Genomic DNA, 18,118 nt, shown 5'->3' on the forward strand with positions numbered 1-18,118 from the left:
ATAGCTTCGTTTGATAATCACGTGTGCATGAATTGATTTCTTCTCTTTGTCAAGGAACTTTTCTATTTTGCAAAAGGGAAATTAGCATGATATGAAAGAGCTCTTTAAAAAAAACAAACAGAAATAATGTGTTTGGGATTCTGCTCCCTCATTCTGGTTTAGTGCCTTGTCATTGTCCACCTGAATTGCTTGGGCTTAAATTCTATAAAAACACAGCTTTTTAAATCAAGCACAATCTTACTTCTGGTCCCCAAACACAGTAACACACTTAAAATTCCAGAAGAGTTCTGTGCAGGTTGTGCGTCTCAGTCACCCAATCTCCTTTCACATATCTGTTCATGTTGACAGATTATGTCATAATACATCAACAGAAGATCAGCACAGAAGAACAAAATTTCATCGCCTGACAGCAAGTGGAAAACTGTATTCAGTATTAAATTAGTAAAAATATACTATTACCTTACTTCCAATAAGTCTACTACCAAGAAAATAAGGTGTCTGCTATAATCTCGAATATATGCAAAGGCTATTAGGATTGTTTATATCTTTGGTATCACCCTCTGACAGTCTATTACATATATATAATATATTTATATATATGTATATATATTTAATATATCTTGGAAGCACATAGACAATTTTTTAAGTTTTTCCTAATGAGACATGTAATATTACATATGTAAAAATATGTCTGCCAAATGTTTGGGGACCAGCTTTTTTGTATTAATCATCAGCAGAAACCTATTGACCATTGAAAAGGAAACAGTATTCATGCTTCTGATAAAAGTTAGGTCCTTTTTTCATATAAGCTCTTGCTCAGTTTGGATTTCTGTAGAAACTTAACAATATCTGCAACACATAATGTCTTTTGCAGCCCAGGACATCATCTGCCACTTAGGCTTTAATTTTGCCCCTGTTTGAACACCCTGCCATATATGCACTTCTCTTTTGTCTATTATCTTAGACTTGTGCTATTCCCAAATATTGACCTCATCTACTTTTATCAGCATTAACTGCTCTGGAGCTTCCCAGGCTCGTGCTCAGCTCTATTTCTTCCTATTGATTATCCTCCTCACTCCAGCAGGTAGCTAGCCAGCGAGGCTGTCCTGAGAAATAGCTTCCAATGACTTTATACGCACAATTTACACGGAATTGTTTAAAGAAGATATTAGCCTCAATACAAATCAGTGAACCTCATTTAGTCAATACTGCACAATTCCACTGTTGGCACCCTGTAACACGTTATTCCTTACAGTCAGCTGCCGGCTCCAATCTGCACATTAGCTTTCGTATTTAGTTTCATATTAAAATGAAGCCGGGTGTGTTCTTTTTTTGTTTGTTTGTTTGTTTTTGAAATCTTTTTAGTCTATTTTTTATATCACCTCCATGAATCATGTGATAGTAATATATTTTGAAATATAAAAACCTGAGATTAAATGTTTGATTTTTGACAGTGTTCTTAAATATAATAAATTCAAAAGGAAATACTGTTAAGTTAAAATGGAGTGTTTTTCATTAAAGCCAATCAAATGGTAGACAACAAAGGATCTTTTATTTGAGAATATGAAGTGAAAATGAAAACCAGAAAACCTTGACTAAGAAAAGGTCCAGCTAAATTATGTTGAAAGGAGGTATCCAGATTCAGCTTGGGTGTTTCTTTTGCTAAAAGTGAATTAAACTGAAATATGTTATAAAGAAATATCTCACAAAGAAGCAAAAGTCAATGATTTTGGAAATGAAAATACGGTCGAAGGACAGTTGACTTTGAAAATAATTTTGAAGAAAGATCCCATATGAAAAAAATTGCCCCAGCATCTAATCTTTTCTTATAATCATAACAGGGCAATGTTTAGGAGAAAGTAACGCTAGTCCCTGTTCGCTCTTCCATGGATGGCAAGGCTGTAAAATTCTAGAAGGAATGTTTACATTTCAGAATTACCCCTCCTTAAACTACTGGTTTATGATAGTTAATGAGATGATATCCAAATGTTGAAAACAGGAAAACTCAAATGAAAACCTAAAAGTGAAATATAATATAATGAAATAACTAAGCAACATAATACTACTCTGAATGTTTGTGCAAATGTTGCAAAATGAACTGCAATACATTAAAATTCTTCGGTGGTTGTGTAATACATAAGTGAAAGTTTACATAGAAAAGCTTTAGCTATCAAAAAAGGGATCTTTATATAATAGCATCTTAAATTTTTTTTCAACTTAAAAACATCACTAATATCTTGGAGTGCACTCTGAAAAGTTGTTCAAACTATTTGCATATTTTTTTGTAAACTGAAATAGGTAAGAATAAACATTCCAATCAAAATAGTCTCTTTGTTATGAAATGCATTCTATCTCACTCTAGTGTCTGAGTGGCAGACAGATTTGGGGAATATAAATGGTGGAGAAAATAATTATCTCAGGTTTGGATAATAAGTACTACACATCTTTTTTGCAAGAAAAAGTTACACAAAATGACAATTTTAAATGAGGGATAAATACTAACAGAATTTTGGAAATATAGGAAAACAATTAAAATAAAATTACGTAACAAATTATTGTAACTATCCCGATATTTTCTCTTGCTTACTCTAAAATGTTAAAGGTGATTTTTATCTGACCTTTGCTTTTCATTTCTTTTCTTTTTAAATATCACTGGAGGGGAGCTGGAACTGTGGATCCAGGTAGAAAAGACACATTAAAAGATGGCCAGTCTATCGAGACTGCACATCTTCTCACACATTTACTGCAAACTGACACTCATGTAACAGCTTTTTTTTTCTTTTTTTTATCACAAAGATTCAACAAAGAACAATTCCACTACCCGGGGAAAATCATACCCCAGAAAAGAGAAATGCCAGAACTGCATATTCAGGCTGCATAAATGCAGGTATGGCAGAGATAATTGTAATATCTATGTGTGAGAGAGCATTCTACCATTTAAGGAAGTCAATAACCTAGATATGATAGTATTGAGTTGTAATTGTGTATCTGGGTGCATGTATGTATAGACTGTATGCAATGCACAAGTAGAAATTCTATCCCAAATTGAAATGCACTAACATTGTTAGTCTTTTTAGTTTAAAATATATTTTGATGAGTATATGTTTATATATTTAATGTATCTCTACCAAGTTATGTTTCATGCTAGCCCCTTTATCATGTAAATTTTTACACTGAATGAAATATATAGTATACTTTGCATATTCAGTTAGACGAAAGAACATTCTCAAGGAAGCAAACATAAGCACAAACAATGTACACAAATTAAGATATGTTTTAAGACTAAAAGCAACAAAATAGTGTAAAACATTTCAAGTAAATAACAATACTGATATTTTTTCCCAAAAAGACTTACTAAATTAACCATAATGTTTTAAATGTAAGTGAATGTTCTTTTCAAATTATGTTAAAACAAAGTTTACAACAATGTTTTATAATAACTTTCAAAAGAAACTGATTTTTAAAGTTTTGATTAAATTTCTAAAATATAAAAGGAAATTATTTTTGTGTTTTCAGTTTAAGACCCATCAATAGAATAAAACATGATTCCAGATGTACATTTTTATATAGCTATTAATGTTTGTATTTATGACTCATATCAAAAATTAATATTAAAATCTATAGTGACTGCCTGCATATATTACCAAAGTGATGCCAAAAGCAACAGGTATCATTTCACTGAGTTAGTTTTAGTAGTTAAAAGTGCTGTACTGAGTCCAGATATTTCAAATAAACAACTTTTCTATAAATTTTCTGACTAGCATACCTTAGTCAGGGAAAATATTTTATACCAAAAATTAACTTTAAGAGGAATAATATTGAAATCTATGTAATATTATTCTTTTTGAAAGCACAAACTTTTCCAACTTAGCCAACAACCCCCCTCCCCCACAAAAACACACATTTTGTCAGGAGAAAATATGTTCTTATTTAAAAGTAAAAATGAACCTGTTAAGGTGATTATTACATTGTCAACTATGTAATTATGTAGCTTTTACACTATATCAACATTTCACTTAATCATATCTGTACATATTTAACAATATATCACAACTATTATTATTAATTTTAATAAAGTAGAAATATTGTAAAATACCAACAAACACGCCTATCTATCCACATCCTAAGACATTCCATTGAACTAAAAAAGAAAATCAGATAGCTAATTATTTCATAGTCTATTCATTTTAAATCTACATAATTATAGAAAAATATATAAGTAGAGTGTTACTATTAGCTTTCTTATACATAGAGAGTGCATTCATGCATCTATTATCATTTATAGAAAATACAAATATACCATTATATATAATCTGTATAAATACCAATATATCATTATAAATATCTTGGCTATGTATTTTGTGCAGTGAAGAAAAGAATGCTCACAATCTAGACTGAAGCATTGAGGTGTGTGTGTGTGTGCCTGTGCAGAGACAGAGGAAGAGCATTGGTAGCTTTGCAGAGAAGTATTAAAGAAATATTATTACTACATTTGAAAATGATTATGAAGGCATTTTGTTACATAAAAAAAAGTCATTGACAGTTTTTCTCTCTTTCAGTCCTTCCGGTCTCTTGTGTGTGTTCCGCTGCTAACAGGAAAATGAACATTTGGGATGAAGGGAAAAGATAACTGTATAAAAATTTTAAATAGGGCATTTTGGTTAAAATTACTAAATTAAAGTCTAAATCCAACTGGGTTTTCTTTTCTGAAATATAAAATACGGAGCCTATAAAATGGGCAGGAGATTCACAACATAGTATAAAATTTTTCTATTACGTTTTTTGTCCCATACAAATATTTGTACCACTAATACTCTATAGTGTGAAAAACATTCTAAAGGCATCTATGAAAATGCCATGACATAAACATGAAGGGGTCATCTTTGCAGTATAAAGTTCAAGACTCTATAAGTAAAAGATACAGTTCCTCATCGTTCAATTCTGACCTCACTGTTTCAAACCACCTCTTTTAATGATATTTATGTCTATCTATTTGTTGGTTTTTCAAATTTGCCACTTTTTAAAAATAGTCTAGGGCTGGAAAGGAATACTATCAAGAATTTACATAGCTGCCTTATAGTTAATATCTGGACCACCCTGAGGATTACGCATTTAAATAGTTCTCACCTCACTAAGCCCAATGCCACAGAATTTGGGTGACGTGATTAAAGGACTTCCACAGTGAAGGACCTTTTGTTAGAGATTATCATTACTAACACCTGACTACTAGATTTCTGAAGCCTTTGTCTACTCTAAACCTTTGTATCTATATAAAAATAACCCTAGTTAACTGTAAGGATAGCAATGGTGTTGTTTTTCATGAAGTTGTCAAAAAGCAGTAGGAAAAAGTTACCCGTAACTCTCCAGAGGACATATTTACTCCCTAATTTCTAGATAATTAACAAGAATAAACCTACAGTACCCTGCACTGCCCCCCTTCAGAGTGATAAGCTAATAATACAATAGAATCGCAGCAAGTTATTGGAGAAGGGAAGAAGGGTGATGGAGAGAGGAATACGTTTTTCTTGGCTCCACAAAGGGTTGAGGGCCTAATTATTTTTAAGTATAATCTGACCAACCTCTTCTCATGCTTAGCTGCACTGACTGACACTATTTGTGATGCCCAGTGTGCTGAAACTGAGCAGGTTGCTGTCAGTTTAAAAATGACTATAATAAAAGTGACCATGAAGATGGATCTTGTGATTTTGCGTTTCTAATCAGTCATCTGTGAAGAACACTTTTGCTTTGATTCAGCAGACTGGTGACAGCCATGATTGATAGCGCACGAGGATGAAGAAAGGTTATTAACTGTCTTCCTATTAAGCTCAATGTATTATTACCCCTCTAGGTGCATCTCATACTTTTAAGTTAAAGTACTAGCTCAGGTAAGGTCAAGAAGGAACTCTATGGAGATGGTATCCATTCTACTGAAAACGAGCAAGGCATCTTTGCATTGATTTCTTTAAATTTAACATTTAAACTACATTTAATACCCCTGTCTTATTCACTAGCTAAAATAGAGAAATTTTCTCCTTCCAACAGCTTGTATACTGAAAACACTCAAGGTATAGAAACTATCTTTAAATGTAAAAATTTGACTGTAGAGCTAAGCAACATGTGTGTGGCATCTACACAAGTCTGTATTTAAACAAGTCATATGTTGTATGATCTGAGGGTATTTTGAAGGATAGACACTAAACTTGATTTATGATTAGAAAGTAACTCTTTGTATAGTATATGCAAACTTGTTTTAATTTTCAATCATCCATATGAGGCAAGCTCATGAAAAAAGAAAAGGCTAGCAATTTCTGGAAACTCAAAAGATCTACTGAAATATCTAGGTATTTGTTTTTGTTGAAATGTAATGCATTGATTTATTCATTCCATCTCATTTTAATATTTTTTAAAATTAGAAATATTACATAGAGATGAACATTTGAATGACATTTTCTGTTCATGTTTTGACTACCATACATACACACATCCATTAACAAATAGAATCATAGATCCTCTGGTGTTTATAGTTTCCCAGTAACTGAGGATATACCCTTAAAGGAAATAATAAAATTTTAAATGTTACTGCATTTCCTGCATTCATTTACTCTTACTGAAATCAAAACGTACTACAAGATTTGTGTGAACTTCATTTAACTTCTCTTTTAAAAATCTTCAATTTACAAATTTGGTTCTGGGAGATAGATTAAGTAGATGCATTTTAATTTAAAATTAAAGTATTATGTTAACATTCAGTATGTGTCAAATGTAGTGTAGATTTAGCCTAAAATATTTAAGGATATCAATAACTTAGTATTGAGGTATCCATTTAAACTATAACCAAATTTTAGCTCCATGTGCTTGGCAGTTCATCACTGAACAAATTTGCAGAGTGACACAGAATAAGAAAATGTTACCAGACTATTATGAGAGTCTCAGTGCTGGGAAAAAATCATATTATGTCCAAAAGTTTTCTCTTGTATGTCATGACCTGTTCTCCAGTGTCAGTTATTGATAACCCCCTTTTGTCTATAATGAATTATATTTTGAAATGTACTATTTTAATATTTGGAGCCATCAACAATGAAATATAGAGACTATATAAGGAAATGAATTTCAAGGTTTTCTTGAATTTCTCTGTAGAGCCACAAAAATTAGCTCACTGTCCTTCTCCACTTAATATTGCAATCGCTGTTTTAGAACCCCTTAAGTGCTGCAGTATCTTATGCATGCCAAATACAATTTAAATACTCACACACCAAAAGCCTCTTCATAACAAATGTAAGATCAGTACAAACATTGTTTATTCAGTGAATTGTGTTTATGTGGAGTGGACTAAAAGGTAGATTTTAGAATTCATCTGAGATTTCCTCAAAATGACACATTAATTTCATTGTGCAATGAATTTCTCTTCCTTCAAGGGACCAACTTGCATTCTGAAATTTGGAACTCGGCAATGATATGACAGAGGGGGACATATGGTCACTGACAGCATTTTATATCCTTGTATAAATATTTGCCAAAGGTTTCACAATGAAGTTATTGGCTAATAAGAAATAATACGTTGAGTGTTCCTCAAAAACACCATTTGCTTTTAAAAACAAAACAAAACAAAAAGATGCAGGGTCAATCTATGTGATGGGAATGGACAAGATGCTCTGACCTATTAGTAGAAGTCCTGTTTTCTTCTGTCTGCCTCCTTGGGAGCTTCTCAAGGAAAACGAGGAAATACAAAGGCCAAGTAGGCCTGGAAAGGACACACAGATTTCCTAGTTACACATTTCCTAGCATCCTCTGTTTCTGCTCTTCAGAGAATCAAGGTCTGGTCCACGCATGCCACACAGCACACATTTTATGAAAGAACAAGGCAAAGGCAGTCTCACATAAGTTTAAGTCTGTTTCAAGGCAGTCAATTAACATGGCTGAAATTGATGTTGAGCTATATATATGTAATATAAATAATTATATATATATATAGATTCTGATATATATCTATATCTATATATCTATATATCTATATATCAGAATCCAACACTGGCATACAGTAAATGTTAAACATGCAACATTTTCCTTTATCCTTTTGGAACTAAAAACAGTATATTCCATTGGTTTTGCTCAAGCAAGTGATGGAATTAGTAAAGAAGAAACCCACACCTTTCTGCCAGGCCCTGACATTTGGTTCTGAGGCTGCTATGACTTGGTTCAATCCCCTCTGGGCACAAGGCATCTTTAGTTCACAATATTTAGGGTTTTGGCAACTTTGAGCTTGAAACTGTCTTTTGCAGTAATCCCTGTCCTATATGTGTGTTCCCCGCCCCCCACCTACTAGGGGACTTAGGGCCAGGGTATGAACTGGGTGGTGGCAGACGGTGGGGGTTGACAGCTGCTGTCCACCCCCAGACTGTGTACCTGAGCTAGTGGCCTCTCTACTCCTCTGCCCAGCCCACTCCTGTCTGCAGCGCTGCTGCGGTCACGCCAGCCGGTGATTTGATAGGCTTGTCGGGTTGCCATGGTGTTGACTTCTTGCCTCTGAGGAGCTGCCCAATGACTGGAGGTCTGGGATTAAAGCGGGAAGAGGCAGCGGCCACAGCGAATTTCAGAGGCAGCTGCAGCAGCAAGAAACCAGAAGCCAGAGGACGAGGTCTTCAGACCGCGCGCCCCTTCCGCGACCGGGGCCGAAGTGAGGGGTGGGGGGAGCGGTAGGGGGAGGTGGGAATGCTGACCACAGGATGCCAGAGGAATAACTCCCAAGCGATCTGCACGCACTAGGAGGAGAAAACTGCCAGAATTCGTTATTATTCACACAAAACATGACTGGGGCAGGAGGTGGGACTGGGAGGAAAGGGTGTTAAAAAGGACTTTGGTGGGCGATACACTTTCCCCCACGCCCCACCCTTTATTGGGTCAACGAAGTACTTTGGCAAATAAAGAGGGGCTACCTGGGGAATTTTAGATTCCAGGAACTAACTTACTCCAAGAAGATAAAGTGCAATTAGACGGCACCCGAGTAGATAGATGGAAGTCGTTGGCTGGGAGGCGGCTGGCGGCGCAGGGGTGCGTGCGCGCAGCCCCGACGGAAACTGTAAACCGCGTAAGGAAAGGGAAAGAACCGCTTCTGTTATAAATTAGTAGGTAGGTGAAGGTTACGCAAAGAAGAAAAGGGAAAGTAAAGCTGTTAAAAGAATACACAAAAACCCCGGGGACTTCAACTCGAAATCCACCCCCTCCCGCCCCAATCCAAGGGGAGGAGGAGAAGGAGGCAAGAGCGCGTTGTGGTGCGAGGGGAACTCTCTGGAATGTTTGGAGGACAGGATAGCAGTGCGCGGGGAAGAGGACTCGGGTGCTAAAGAAAAGGCAGGACAGAGTCATGGGGGAGGGGCCGGTAGGAAGGACTCGGCGATTCACCGAGAAGACTTAGAAATCCCGAAGATTGCGATTCCAATCGCAGGCAAAGAAGTACGGAAGCTCAGACCTGTAGCAGAAGAGAAAGAAGAAAGGACAAGAGTCATTAAGGAAGGAGGAAGAACAAGGTGTGTGCTGCCGAGGGAGGGCGTGGGAAAGCAGCCACTGGAAGGAGCCACTGCCGGGACCTAGGGCCACAGGGGCCGCGATGGGAGCGACTTCCGCGGTGGATGAGAGCGCCGCGGGCAGCACCCCGAGCTAGACACCAGGTGCCGTGCAGCCCGCGCCTGGCTCGGGTCGACGCGGAGACTTTTCTGGCAAGAAGAGGGGCTCCTGGTTCAGCCTGCGGGTCCACCGCGAGTCCCAAACACACGCCTCACTACTCTACAGCCACTTTCATTAATTTTCTTTAACAAATAAATATAACACCCGTTACAGCAACACGTACTCTTGCTGCAGCTACAATGCCTTGAGCTCTGATGGCTGTATTTCTTCGGACAGCAGTTTTTCTATCTCCAAATAAATTGTTACCCTTCACTTAAAAGATCAGACTGTGATCACATTCAGATTTGGAGACTCGATTCCTCGTCCTCCCTCCTCACACCCCCCATAAAGTGGGAATCACCTTTTAGAATAAGAAGAGAGGTCCAGACACAAGTTTGTAAACCTGGTAGGGCGCCCTGACATTTGCATATTAATTTTGCTGATAAGAAGTAACTCAATTTAGAAGGAAGAGGCTAGTAAAGAAACTGACTCGTTTGCAACTGCAAAGAAATTAACACGAGTCCGACAGCCACACCTAACTTAATCCCCTTGAGTGCCTCTAATAAATATTTCTTTAAAAATAAAGTATTTATTTTAAAGTAGCCCCCCTTCAAGAGCAGTTTCTGTCCGAGGTTCTTCCATACATGTCAAAGGGTTGTTGAATTATTCATTATTGTAATTACTATCATCATTGTCATTATCCCTTTCCATGTGGAAATAATTTTATTATCGTAATTTGATATCTGAAGAATTTCCTGTTAGTCGTTTGATAATCATTTTTTTCTGTTGAAAAGAAAAGTTTTGCTTATAAATGAGATAGAGAAAATGTTTTAAATGCTTTGATGTTTGCTATAGATTTCCGTTTATCTAATCGATCAGAATGCCAATAAAATCGATTAAAGGTTTAGTGTTTTACAAACAACCATTTTGTGCTTTTTGATTTTATGTTCAGGATGATTTTAATAAAGCTAATGCTTACCTTGAGTATACTCTCCTTTAAAAAAAACAACAAAACCTTTATCGTTTTTCCTTTTATTAGAAACTGCCACTTAAAGTTATTCTAATAGGAAAATAAAAATATATAAGCAATGGTTGCAATGGCTTAAATTTCATTCTCTTGTTGCTCGAGGTATTTAAATAAAGCTCTTTAAAATATTGGTGAATTATATGTGATCATCCAGTGATTGCGGAATATTAAATTAAACTTAGATAAATCCGCATTGAAGGAGGCAGCACCCAATCCTGAATTTATTTCCCATTTTCTTTAACAGCATCACTGCGCTCCTCTCTTTGCAATGACAGTGTGCCAAATCTGGGCATTTTGAAAACATTTTCCATATGCTTTAACAGGGGACTGATAGACAAAGAAGAAAAGAAGATGTGCTTTTTATTCTGAGGTACATTTTCTTTAATCTTTTTCTCTTAGACTTTCATGAGAATCATTTTCAAGCAAAAGTTTGAAAATCATTTCATTTCTTTTCTTTTGCTTTCACTTTTTTTTTTTTGCCTATCTTGTAATTTATTCCTGAAATAGAGTTTTGGTTACAATTTAATGTAAAGCTATCATTTCTATACCTTGGCACACAATATTTGTTTCAAAATCTTTGATTCATTTAGTTCCTCCTAAACTGCACTTTGTAATTAAAGATGAATTTAATTATACATTTTATAACATAACGGATGGGCTGTTTGCTGTGGGATTTAATGGTGTTGTTTTATCGAACACTTAGGGTCATTGCATACTGAAGTGGTGGCTTTTCTTCAACTATAGAGGTCTGCACTTTTGTCTTGGACATGTGAATGGTTTAAAATAATTCTATTTGGTGACCAGAATTTAGGGTATTGTTTATACAGCATTCCATTGACTAGATATAGATGTTTTAGGTTTTAAAAGATCACAACTTTATTTTCTCTTCAATGTAATCACTGTTACTCTTTCTTTCTCCCCCTCCCAACCCCCACCTGTCTGTCTTTTCCCATCTGCATGGTTGTCTCTTAGAGCTCTTCTCCAGACGGAAAGCAAAATGTTGGTTGGATACTCTTGCTAGAAATATCTCCTTGTATTTTGAGAAGGGTTGGATCCCAGGTTTGGCTGGTGTGAATGCGTCTGTGTGCTGGGGGGGGGGGGGGGGGGGTGAAGGGTGCTGTGTTGATCAAAAGTTCTTATTAATTTGCATACGAGCTGTGGAAGTGCTTGTGAACAGTCCTGCCTGACTTTGTTTATAAACACTGGGCTGGTTGCCTAGAGGGAAAGGAGGTCACAGCGCTGTCTGAGCCCTGACCTCTGAAAGGCCAGAGGGCGTCTGACTTTTCTCTTTTCCCTCTTCACCCGTCCCTTCTCCCCTCCCTTAATTCCCTCCTCATACTCTCTAGAACTCCTCCTCCTCCCCTTCCTTACCTTACCTGCGTCTAACTTTACATAATGACCCCCCCCCACACACACACACACACAGAAAAACAGGTCAAACGTCCAGGAAGAAAAAAAAGGCAAAACTAATTTCCTTTAAAGTTAAAGCAAACAAATAGGCTATATAGGAAGAGAGAAATATAGGAGGATGAGGAAGCACAGAGAGAGAGAGAGACCCGGGAGGAGGAGGAGGGGGACATTTTTATGATAAAAAAAAAAAAAAGACCACAAAGGAGATAGAGCCAGGTTGGGGGAGGGGAGGAAGTCCGCGAACGGCGGGTTTGACTGCCCACCAACTACACACACGCATACACTCTCCAAATGTCTTTTCTTTCTGAATTTCATTTCACCCAGCTCACTCTCACCATCAAAGTGAGTGTCCACTCTGGATGTTAGATCTTATTTGAAATACCCACTTTTCTTAGTTCTTAGGAAAATGTACCTTTTTCCCCTAGAGTAATGAAATCTGGCTCTCTCCCAGACGATTTCTTGAATTATTTCATTGTAAATACAATGCGTTTGTGACGCCTTCCCAGAGAAGCCCTGCTCTTTCTTATTCACTGTCAACTTCACGTTTCCCCCTTACAAACATACGTGCCCCCCTCCACCGTATAACCTCCCCACTCACACACAAAAAATGAAGGACCTTGGTATCAAGTGGAAGGGTGTTTTGGAAAGGAGTTACTGAGTTAAACAAAAATGTTAGTTAACACACTGCCTTTGTTAAATAGCCCCCGGGTGGAGAAGACTCAACAAAAAGAGGGAAGGGGCGGAGGGACCGAGGCTCAGAAAGTGTCTGTGGTGATGTAAAGGGTTCCTAATGCTGAAACCTTGTAATACCTTGTTTCAAACTGAGCACATCTGTAGACCCCGGAAGCGCGGTCACAAGGCTGGGAACCTTTTACCCCCGGGCTGGGGTTGGTCTGGAGCTGGCAGCACGTGGAGACAGGGGGCTGGGGTATTTCTCAGTGAACTGGAGAGCCGGCAGACAGCTGAAGCCTCAGGAAACCGATTGCAAAACCCAGAGTGTCCGCGGCAGAGATTTGGGAAATAAAATGCGCCGAGGAGAAGTCTGGAAGTGGAAATTACCTTTTGTCTCAATGTTAATTACTCCTTGCTTCCAACACTCAACACCTAACCACCTGGTGTCCCTTTTGGGTTCTCGCCTAACTCGGCGCTCGGTGCAGGGTCCGACAGCTTCAGAGTGGGCTTGGCTCGGCTGGGGAAGCCCTGGAAAGTGCAGAGGAGGGTCTAGAGAAAGTTCTCGGTGCCGCAGGGACGCCTCTGTTCGTTTCACTTTGAAATAAAAAGTAGCCCAATGTTTTGGGAGGGAGACGGCGGGTTCGCGCAGAGTTTAGGGACAGCGGAATGGGGAGGAGGGACAGGGTCAAAGGTTGATGGCAAGGGGTCCGCAGGGACCGGAGAGGAGCAGCTGGGTTTCCCGAAGCGAGGGGCCGCGGCGCAGCCGGGTCGAGCCGGGTGGATCGCGCCCGTGTCCCGGAGCAGCCCGCAGACTAGGCTCGGGCTCGCCCGCCTCGCCGCGCCCCTGCCCGCGGCGCCGTGCTCCGCGCCTCCGGGCCTGCCCGCGCTGCCCTGCCCGGGGCCCCGGCTCCCTCCCCGCGCGGGCGCGCTCCCGGGCCGAGCCCTGGAGGAAACTCTTGACTCAGGGCTAGTCCCTCTCTGCCCCTTCCGCTCAGCCCATTAACCCTGACCCTCACCCCAGCTTCTCTTCTTAAGAAAGAGGGGAAAGAGGACCAGAAAGAGATGATTAAAAAGAAAGCACACATACGCTAGGAGGGTAAGACTCGCTAGCAGAAGGGATTGCAAAAGTGGGCGCCTCTCTTACAAATCCTCCTTTTGTTTTCTTACTTAGGATTCAATAACCGCTGCCCCCCCCATACACACAGCTGTATTTTTCAATAAGAGAGGGGGAGGGGGCGTAGAGGAGAAATAGCCACCAAAATTTTAAAATGGTTTTCCTGATTTGACGTTTGGTGTTTTGACATTAATGACATTAATGTTATTGATGATGTTTCAAGGAGAAAAAGGCAAAAGAAATAAAGGAGAACTTGAAAACGAAATGATCATCATTTCCCCCTTCTTCCTTGCCAGAAATAGACCCCTTTCTTCACCTGAGCCTGAAACAGACTTATTGTTCTCAGGTGTTTCCTTCACCACACGCATTTACCCGTCTGAAATCGCAGGAAATGGTTTTTCCATCAGTGGGCTTGTACATGGAGCCCTCTCCCGCAAAGGGCTTGATCTTTTCTGATTTGAACCTGAAAGTTTCCCTGCCTTCATTTCCCCTCTGTCTCTTTAAAGAGCCCCACCCCCTCCCCATACACACACCTCAAATAGTTTTTTAAAACCAGAATTTTTACTCTCTAGGGTGTTTTTCAGTAAACAGTAACGCTACATAAACACCTTCTTTACTTGCAAGTTACAGAAAATTTAAATTTTACCCTCGTGGGCATGTATGTTTCTGAAGGCACATGGATAAAGCCCAGTGAGATACAATCAGACACTGCGACACACAGTGACACAGCTACCATGTAAAAGTGGGGCTGTAAACAAAGTAACTTAAAAATCTGAGAAAGCTGTCCAGTCTGAGCAGATTTCTTCCTAACAGGTTTGAGATGCAGTGAAGTCTTTGGAGACACCGGCACTTTGCTTTCTGCTAACATTTAGTAGCCATGGTTCTAAGGTGCTGCTGGAACCTCCACAGACTCCAGATCCTAAGGTGGTGCTCTTCTTTTTCTCTTAATAAAGACCATATCTGGGTTTTATTCTCTTCTCCAAGCCTCTGGACTTGTATTGGAACCTCAGCCAGATGCCATAGGTGACCAGCTGCCCGGGCCTGGGTCTGCTCTATCCAGGACTCTGCTTTGTTCTGTTGGGGTTTTAAGCCCATTTGCATCAGTCTTAGGATTTTCTAAATGTTTCCCTGATAATGCAAGGTTTCAGGCCAGAAAGGTGCAGGTTTGAGCCTCTGTTGTTGCTAGTGCTGGTGCGATAAACCTTTCTGGTGGTATCTGGTAGATGTGGTGCTTAAGGCCTAAGACAAGGTTTTGAAGCAGATCCTGGAGATTCAGAACTTCAAAGGCCTGTCAACTTAAGCGCAGCTGATGCCTCACCTGTCCAGGAAGCTGGACACTGCAAGTATTTCCTGTTTTTAGCTTGTTTGATTTGTTCCTCACACCCTCTCTGTAGAATTCTTATTTTTGAAATATTGCATAGGTGGTGAGTCTCCTTGTGACCTGTAGTGGTGTAGCAGTGTATCAAGACGCTATCTGAGTAGCAATGGCTATATATATATATATATATATATATATATATATATATGCATGCAGCAGGGGGTATTTAAAAGTATGTCTATTCCTAGTTTTAGTTAATTATCTTTTAATGAAAGTGTCACTCATATTCACGTTTGTAATATTGGAAAGAGATAATTAGATTTTCAAATGAGAATCAGCCACCTTAAATTTTGCACCAGAAAATACCAAGTATATTTCATTCTAATGAGATCTGTAGTGGGGTTTTAAAATTCATCATAATGTGCTTCAAGAAAGATAATTCAATAGACTCGCAAGATGAAAGGTTTTGTCCTAAGTCTTCTTAAAGCCATTATGTTGAACTTACGCAATTCTGATAAAATATTCAAAAATATTATGTAAAGGCTAGAACCGTACTTTCACTATCACCCTTGCGATCATCACTTCTTCTCATTAGAAAGTTTACTTTGACTAAACTAACCGTTTCCGTCTTCCCTGCCCTGGATTTTCTCTCCTGCGTGTGCAAGGGAAAGCTACGCGTTTAAATAGCGTGCCTACGAATGCAGAGTGCAATTCCTTCTGTGAAATAGGTTGGGCAGAGCGGTTCCGCACACAGCCAGGCACCCTTTATTTACATACATCTGCATATCAGCCCAGGCCCCCGCATTTCACTATTAACGTGCGTTCTTGTACATAGCAGAAGCCACTAGGCAAAGCAAACCTCTCCATTGCCCTAACTCACATTTCTCGTTAAAGCTCTCTAGTAAACAAATCTCTGGTCCGCTAATAATGACTTTGCCTCATTAAAATTAAAAAGAAAAAAAAATCGAGTGGTTAAAGGGCATTGCTTTGGCGGTATTTAGGTTTGACCGCCCCCCCTCCTTGTTGAGTGTGTGTGTGTCTGTGTCTGTGTGTGTGTGTGTGTGTGTCTATGTGTCTAATGAAGTTTGGGAGTCGCGCGCGCTCAGGGGCGCGTGGGGTGCGAGCCCCGAGGTCCTGGTCCCTGCCCTCTCCGTGGTCGCCGCGTCCCGGGTTCCCGCCGCCGCCCTCCAAGCCCTGGAAGCCGCGAGGCTCCGGGCTGCTCCGAGTCCGGGCTGCGCGTCATTTGCAGTCTGGGGAATGTTGATCACCTCACTAATTACACCTCTCTCTCCCCCCTCTCCCTCTCCCTCTCCCTCGCTCTCCTCTCTCATTCCCAGAGTGCATATCGGGAATAGACACACAAAGACATGCGCACTCAACTTAATCAGCCATTTTTTTAAACAGGGCTAAAACGATAATAATTAGCAGAATAAAGACATATCGGATTTTCATTTCCTTTCCTCCTTTTCCCAACCCCTTCACAACCAAACAGCGAGACTGCGGTGGGCACATGCTTTAACTCCTCCCGGACCCCCGAGGACCGCTCCATGCCCCCCACTTTCTGCTCCAGCGTTTTTATTTTCACCCAATAAAGTTCGAGGATTATTTTTTTTATTTTTTTTTATTTTTTTTTTTAATGAACCCTCTCGTTTTACTTGGATGTGATCAGCTGTAAGTAAAATAAAAGCAAAACAAAAAAGAGGCGAAGATCGCGTAGGAACTGCAGGGGAAATGGAAAGTAAGTTTTTTCTTTAACTTTTATTGAGTAGTTTGTGTTAAATTTAGGTCGAGTATCGATTATCTTTCCAGCCTGATCTTGCACAATCTTTGATATTTCGCTCGCTCTCTCTCCCTCTCCGCCTCTCTCTCTGCCCCCGGCTCGCTCGCTCCCGCTCACGTCCCCGCATCCCGACCATCCCTTCCGCTCTACGCCCCTTTTCTATCTCTTTCCCCCCTTTTTTTGGCTCGAGGATTTGCTCCGCGGAGGGAGGGAGGGGGCCCGGAGGGGCCCGTTTTCCCACTTTCTTCGGGGAGCTGCGTTTTTCGGGATTTAACTTTTGGATTCAGTGGTGGATTCCCACGTCTGGCGAGCAGTTGGATCTCCTTTTTCCTGTCTTTTCGGGTTCTGTCTGAAGCGCGAGCCCGGGCTTTCTGGTGGCGCGGAAGGCTGTCAGCTCGCGGCGGCGCGGGCACTGCCGGGTCCCCGCTCGCTCCGCGCGGAGGTCGCGACGCCCCTTCCAGCGCACCCATCCTCCGAAAGTTTGGCTGCCGGACGGTGGGGTCGGAGCCCCTCTCCCGGCTCCCCCACCCCCTGCCCCTTATTCAGTCTGGATTTCTTCCTGCTCCTCCTGCCACCCCGCTTCCCTTTCTGGAGTGCTGCGAAGGGCTCCAGCGCCGGCCAGGCGGAGGCCCGGGTCCGCGCGCCCTGGGCTGAGGCTCCGGGAGGCCGGGGTGTGGGCCGGCCCCGGGCTTCGGGGAGACACTGCGCCGAGCGGCGGCGGCGGGCAGAGCCCGCGACTGCTACCGGGCGGGAGGGCAGGCGGGGGGACTCGGGCGCCGACGCACGGAAGGCAGGTCCGTTAGGAGGCGGGATCGCCGGGCCTCGGGGCCAGGGACCCACCCGGACGCGGCCACCTCTCGGGGCTTGGGCTGCCGGGTGCCCGTTAGACCAGAGCATAGATGTCCGTGGCTCTGGGTCCAGAATCGTTCCCTTTCTTTTTGGCTGAGGGCAAGGGGTGTGTGTGTGTGTGTGTGTACGGGGGGGGGGGGGGCGGGGGACGGGGGGGCTGTGGGAACTGATTTATTCCCCGCCCCCCCAAATGGGTTCCAGGTCTGCAAACGAACTTCACCTCTCTCGCCTCTCCGGCATCAAGTGCGCCTTCCGGCCGACAGCCGCGCGAGGCACAGGGGCTGGAAT

At 41.0% G+C, this 18,118-nt stretch overlaps 1 protein-coding gene across 3 annotated transcripts in view; it reads left to right on the plus strand.

The window, feature by feature from the left end:
• Nucleotides 1-16,661: 16,661 nt before the first annotated feature.
• Nucleotides 16,662-18,118, plus strand: part of ZFHX4 (zinc finger homeobox 4) — a 191,035-nt gene continuing 189,578 nt past the window's right edge. For all 3 annotated transcript variants that reach the window (XM_066266349.1, XM_066266351.1, XM_066266350.1), the window contains exon 1: nt 16,662-16,939. The gene's annotated coding sequence lies outside the window, so the exon portion shown is untranslated. The remainder of the gene's footprint in view (nt 16,940-18,118) is intronic.

This window comes from Saccopteryx bilineata, chromosome 3, assembly GCF_036850765.1.
Source record: "Saccopteryx bilineata isolate mSacBil1 chromosome 3, mSacBil1_pri_phased_curated, whole genome shotgun sequence".
NCBI classification, from domain to species: domain Eukaryota; kingdom Metazoa; phylum Chordata; class Mammalia; order Chiroptera; family Emballonuridae; genus Saccopteryx; species Saccopteryx bilineata.